General features: G+C 41.4%; 1 pseudogene; it reads left to right on the top strand.

The window, feature by feature from the left end:
- The first annotated feature begins 611 nt into the window (after positions 1 to 611).
- LOC128695728 (5S ribosomal RNA) lies at positions 612 to 730 on the top strand (annotated as a pseudogene).
- The last annotated feature ends 5818 nt before the right edge of the window (positions 731 to 6548 follow it).

Here is a 6548-nt window from a genome sequence, read left to right as displayed (position 1 = left end):
CAGCACATACCCATACTGAATATAGTTTAAGGACTTTTCTAGCAGCCTGCTCCCAGATAGCTAAAATATCTAAAACTTCCTTACGCTGAAGAGATATAATCACAGAATACACTTTACTAAGAGTATCTGCCAATGAGGATCAAACCAGTTTTAACAGATGGAAAAAGAAATCTCAGGTGAATCAAAAAGACGTTAGGAAGCACATACCTGTTATCGGCTTCAAGGGTTCTTCTACCTTGTTGACTGTCTGATCAAGCACACTGTTGATGCCAGCCGCCAAGCAAGCCTATGTAGCCATTACAGGCTAGTAGACCTGACGCTTGTACGAGGTTTTGATTCAGTGACCTCTAAAAAACTTTTACATGGTCAGTATTACCATTAAGTGAAATGAGCTGGATGAAGAGGTTGTGGAAGCAAATCCCGTATATGGATTCAAAGGTAGGCAAGATAGAGGCCAGGAGTCTGAGAAACAATATACCGGGCGACTGAATGCTAAGATGTGGGTTGAAGAGCTGGAGCTGGACCTGGACCACAGACCGTCCACTTGGTAAACACACACACACACACACACACACACACACACACACACACACACACACACACACACACACACACACACACATACCATGTTGAATGCACCGCTTCTCCTCCGATCAGCGAAGTTAAGAAACGTTGGGTTTGGTTAGTACTTGGATGGGTGACTGCCTGGGAATACCAAATGCTGTTGGCATAAATCTTTTCGGGGCCAGGAGCTTGGACTCGACTCCTGCAACCTCAACTAGGTGAGTACACAGGCCACAGGCTACAACTCTTTACGAGGCTTGTAATGTTCTTCACCTAGACATGTTAATACACAAGTGTTATAAACACAACTCATGAAGCTACATTAATTTGCTTCTCACCTTCATCACTTCTCCAACTCCAGTATATTCACCGCCTACCCTCTCCCTCCTATTAGATCCCCTCCATCTCTTCCCCCTCTCTCCCACCAGGAAGCAACACACCTGCGTCAGGTGGGTACGAAGTAGATCAGCACCACTATTAGCATCTTCAGACCCCAGCCATTACTACCACAAACCCTAATTCAAATGCATTCATACACAAACGATTATTATTATTATTATTACTATTATTATTATTGTTGTTGTTGCTGTTGTTGTTGTAATAGCGTGGTTGAAGCATAAACATGAGTTGCATACTTGTCCTCAGCTACGACAGTGAGGAAGCAACCCTCACACATTCCAGTAAGGTTTACGGTTCCATCCTCACACGGAGGTTCCTGCCTTCCCTCTACTTGGTGAGACACCCACGATATGAACCACTCTCAGGCCTCACCACCAGTGATTCCCGTGCACATCTGAATGCTTCTTGATTCTATTCAGTCACAACGGTGCCAAACGTGTGTCCAGCTAAAGTGACGCCTTTATATTCGACTGATTCGCCTGATGCGTAGCCGAAACGTTTCGGCTATTAAGATATCTAAGTGTTGCACATATGTCTTATTCATCAAATTACGGGTACTGTATACCATGATTGTAATGTTCAAGTATTTCTGATAAATATAAGATTTTTAAAGGTTGACATAACCTAACCCAGAGTAACAACGTCCTGTCAAAAGTGTGTAAAATGCCAAGATGTATTTTTTTTTTTTTGCACTCTAGCAGGACTGCTCATCATTTCTGTCTCGCGAACAAGATGTCAGGTAAATCTTACGAACGTCTACTGTTCAGTAAACACTTACTTCTGCTTTCTTACGAGTTTATAAATAGTTCTTAGTCCAGTAATATTTTCTAAACAACCTAAGAGGCCTGGTCTGACGCCAGGCTCTGGGGAAGATAATCTCCAGAACCACTACAAAATAATAAATACACAAACAACCGCACATAGGAGAGAGAAGCTTATTACTGTGTTCTTTGTGTATTGTTCCAGTCACTGTATTGTGCCTTTGTTACTCGCTAAAAAAAAGTCATTTATAACCTAACGCAAGCTGCCTTAAACAAAAGAATATTTGTAAGGTTACAGGAAGGGTTAGGAAAATTAACTCAGCAAAATAAGGATATGTTAAACTAAGATGCCAACAATAAACGTCACAACACTGAACTACATTTCTCTCACGGGAAAATCTCCTTAATACACTTGGTGCCAGGGTCACATTATAGTACCCAGTGGCAACAATGTCACATAAGAACATAAGAAAGAAGGAACACTGCGGCAGGCCTACTGGCTCATGAGAAGCAGGTCCAAGTCCCCTACCGGGTTAAGCCAATGCCCCACCCTAGTCAGGTCAGGTCACATTCACTTAAGGACGGAACACGGCAACTGACCTAGTAGAGCAAGATAATCAGGTCCAACTCACACCCACTCATGTATTTATGTAACCTGTTTTTAAAACTACACAACGTTTTAGCCTCTATAAATGTACTCGGGAGTTTGTTCCACTCATCCACAACTCTATTACCAAACCAGTGCTTTCCTATATCCTTCCTGAATCTGAATTTTTCCAACTTAAAACCATTACTGCGAATCCTGTCTAGGCTAGTTATTTCAGCACGCTATTTACATCCCTTTTATTTATTCCTGTTTTCCATTTATACATCTCAATCATATCCTGTCTAATTCTACGCCTTTCTAGAAAGTGCAGATTCAGGGCCCTCAGTCTATCCTCAGGGAAGATTTCTGATATGCAACAATTAGGTATCTTTATTTCGAAACGTTTCGCCTACACAGTAGGCTTCTTCAGTCGAGTACAGAAAAGTTGATAGAAGCAGAAGAGACTTGAAGACGATGTAATCAGTCCATCACCCTTAAAGTTTTGAGGTGGTCAGTCCCTCAGTCTGGAGAAGAGCATTGTTCCATAGTCTGAAACAATATGGAGTTGAAGTGACAGGATGGAGCCTTATATAGCGCCAGGAGGTGAGAGGTAGGTCACTAGTAGAACGCAGATGTTGGGAGGTCAGGTCCCTATGGAACAATGCTCTTCTCCAAACTGAGGGACTGACCACCTCAAAACTTTAAGGGTGATGGACTGATTACATCGTCTTCAAGTCTCTTCTGCTTCTATCAACTTTTCTGTACTCGACTGAAGAAGCCTACTGTGTAGGCGAAACGTTTCGAAATAAAGATACCTAACTGTTGCATATGTGTCTTACCTAAGAACATAAGAACGAAGGAACACTGCAGAAGGCCTACTGGCCCATGCGAGGCAGGTCCAAGTCTCCTACCAGCTTAAGCCAATGCACCCAACCTAGTCAGGTCAGGTCACATTGACTTAAGGGAGGAACACGGCAACCGACCTGGTAGCACAAGCTATCAGGTCCAACTCACACCCACCCACATCCACTCATGTATTTATCCAACCTATTTTTAAAGCTACACAACGTTCTGGCCTCTATAACTGTACTCGGGAGTTTGTTCCACTCATCCACAACTCTATTACCAAACCAGTACTTTCCTATATCCTTCCTGAATCTGAATTTTTCCAACTTAAAACCATTGCTGCGAGTCCTGTCTAGGCTAGATATTTTCAGCACACTATTTACATCCCCTTTATTTATTCCTGTCTTCCATTTATACACCTCAATCATATCCCCCCTAATTCTACGTCTTTCTAGGGAGTGCAGATTCAGGGCCCTTAGTCTATCCTCATAGGGAAGGTTTCTGATACATGGGATCAACGTTGTCATCCTCCTTTGTACATTTTCCAGAGAATTTATATCCATTCTGTAATACGGTGACCAAAACTGTGCAGCATAATCTAAATGAGGCCTAACCAAGGATGTATAGAGTTGAAGAACAACCTGAGGACTCCTATTATTTATGCTTCTTGATATGAAGCCAAGGATTCTATTAGCTTTATTGCGAACACTTATGCACTGTTGTCTTGGTTTCAGATTACTGCTAACCAGAACTCCTAAATCTTTTTCGCAATCCGTAATATTAAGATCTACATTATTTAGTTTATATGTGGCATGGTTATTGTCCTGTCCAACATTTAGAACTTTGCATTTGTCTATATTAAACTGCATCTGCCACTTCTCCGACCACTGCATCAGTCTATTCAAATCTTCCTGGAGTGCTCGAATGTCCTCGTCAGGATGAATTCGACGGCCTATTTTGGTGTCATCGGCAAACTTGCCGATGTCGCTCTTTATGCCCTCATCTATGTCGTTTATGTAGATTGTGAACAGCAGGGGGCCCAACACTGACTCCTGTGGAACACCGCTCGTGACGCTTCCCCACTCTGATTTCTCCCCATTTATGCAAACTCTCTGCTGCCTATTTGTCATCCATGCCTCTATCCAGGAAAAAAATTCTCCTCCTATTCCATGTGCCTTAATTTTCCTCAATAGTCTCTGATGTGGGACCCTGTCAAAAGCCTTACTGAAGTCCATATACACAATATCATATTCATTATCATGATCTACCTCCTCAAATACCGTAGTGAAAAAAGTTAATAAATTCGTAAGGCAGGAACGCCCCTTTGTAAAATCATGCTGAGATTCGTTGATTAATTTATGCTTTTCAATGTGGCTACGAACTGCCTCGGCAATTATTGATTCCATAAATTTTCCCACTATGGAGGTTAGGCTTATTGGTCTATAGTTCGAAGCTAAGGACCTGTCACCTGTTTTGAAAAGAGGTATCACAATTGCCATTTTCCACTTATCTGGCACCATGCCAGTTTGTAGTGATATGTTGAAAAGATTAGCCAAAGGTGTGCTAAGCTCCTCTTTACATTCTTTACGCCCCTTTGTAAAACCCTGCTGAGATTCGTTCATTAATTTATGCTTTTCAAGATGGCTACGAACTGCCTCGGCAGTTATTGATTCCATAAATTTTCCCACTATGGAGGTTAGGCTTATTGGTCTATAGTTCGAAGCTAAGGACCTGTCACCTGCCTTGAAAATAGCTATCACATTTGCCATTTTCCACTTATCTGGCACCATGCCAGTCTGTAGTGATATGTTGTGCAAGAATGGTATATAATACCGACAAGATGAAATTAAGACACATGTGCAACATCTGGGTGTCTTTATTGTAGACGTTTCGCCATCCAGTGGCTTTATCAATACAAATTCTAGGACATAACTTGACAGTAGAACTATGTACAGAAGATGAGGTAATCAGTCCCTCAACCTTGGAATAGGTGCTCTTCGCACCTACTCCAAGGTTGAGGGACTGATTACCTCATCTGTGTGTGTGATGAATGGTTTGAAAAACCTCATCTTCTGTACATAGTCCTACTGTCTTCAAGTTATGTCCTAGAATTTGTATTGATAAAGCCACTGGATGGCGAAACGTCTACAATAAAGATACCCAGATGTTGCACATGTGTCTTAATTTCATCCTGTAGTGATATGTTGAAAAGATTAGCCAAAGGTTTGCTAAGTTCCTCTTTACATTCCTTTTGAACCCTTGCATACAGTTCATCAGGGCCTGGGGATTTTTTAGGTCTTAATTTATCTATTTCTCTAAGGGCCATGTCACATGTGACCCTAATCGTGCATAAGATGAACATCAAAATGGTATACAATACCGACAGGTTGGTAGGTAAGACACATAGGCAACAGTTAGGCAACTTTATTCCCAAGCGTTTCGCCTACACAGTAGGCTTCTTCAGTCGAATACAGAAAGTAGGCAGGAACAGTAGAGATGTGAAGACGATGTAATCAGTCCATCACCCTTGAAGTCGTAGAATTTGAGGTTGTCAGTCCCTCAGCCTGGAGAAGTTCAGTTCCTGATTATGGAACTGAACTTCTCCAGGCTGAGGGACTGACAACCTCAAATTCTACGACTTCAAGGGTGATGGACTGATAACATCGTCTTCACATCTCTACTGTTCCTGCCTACTTTCTGTATTCGACTGAAGAAGCCTACTGTGTAGGCGAAACGCTTTGAAATAAAGTTGCCTAACTGTTGCCTATGTGTCTTACCTACTAATCGTGCATAGTTTATCGTCCTGTCCTACATAATTTATTATTTCTGGAATATCGCTAGTATCTTCCTCTGTAAAAACTGAAAGCATGTGTTAAAAATTCTACATATTTCCTTATCACTGTCCGTGATCTGACCCGAGTAACTTTTGAGTGGGCCTATCTTGTCCCTGATCTTACTTCTGTATACCTGAAAGAATCCTATTGGGTTAGTCTTCGATTCTCTGATGATTGTCACAGTGGCAACAATGTCACAGTGGCAACAATGTCATAGTGACAACAATGTCACAGTGACAACAATGTCACAGTGTGTAATAAAGTTGGTAGAATTACCGACAATATGTAAAGTAAAAGGACATAAGTGCAACTAATGTGACATTTTATTGTGGCAACGTTTTGCTTGATAAAGCTCCTGGAGAGCGAAACGTTGTCACAATAAAATGTCACATTAGTTGCACTTGTGTCCTTTTACTTTACATAATGTCACAGTGGCAACAATGTCACAGTGCCTAGGGCCTACCTATAAAGTTTTGGGCTAAAAACTTCTCTAAAATAAAAAATAGTGAAGAAAATAATTATATTACACTCAGCATTCTGATATAGCTGAATTATCTG

Source organism: Cherax quadricarinatus, chromosome 42 (genome assembly GCF_038502225.1).
Source record: "Cherax quadricarinatus isolate ZL_2023a chromosome 42, ASM3850222v1, whole genome shotgun sequence".
NCBI lineage: Eukaryota > Metazoa > Arthropoda > Malacostraca > Decapoda > Parastacidae > Cherax > Cherax quadricarinatus.
Note: the sequence above shows the minus strand (reverse complement) of the source record. Positions and strands in the feature narration are given on the sequence as shown.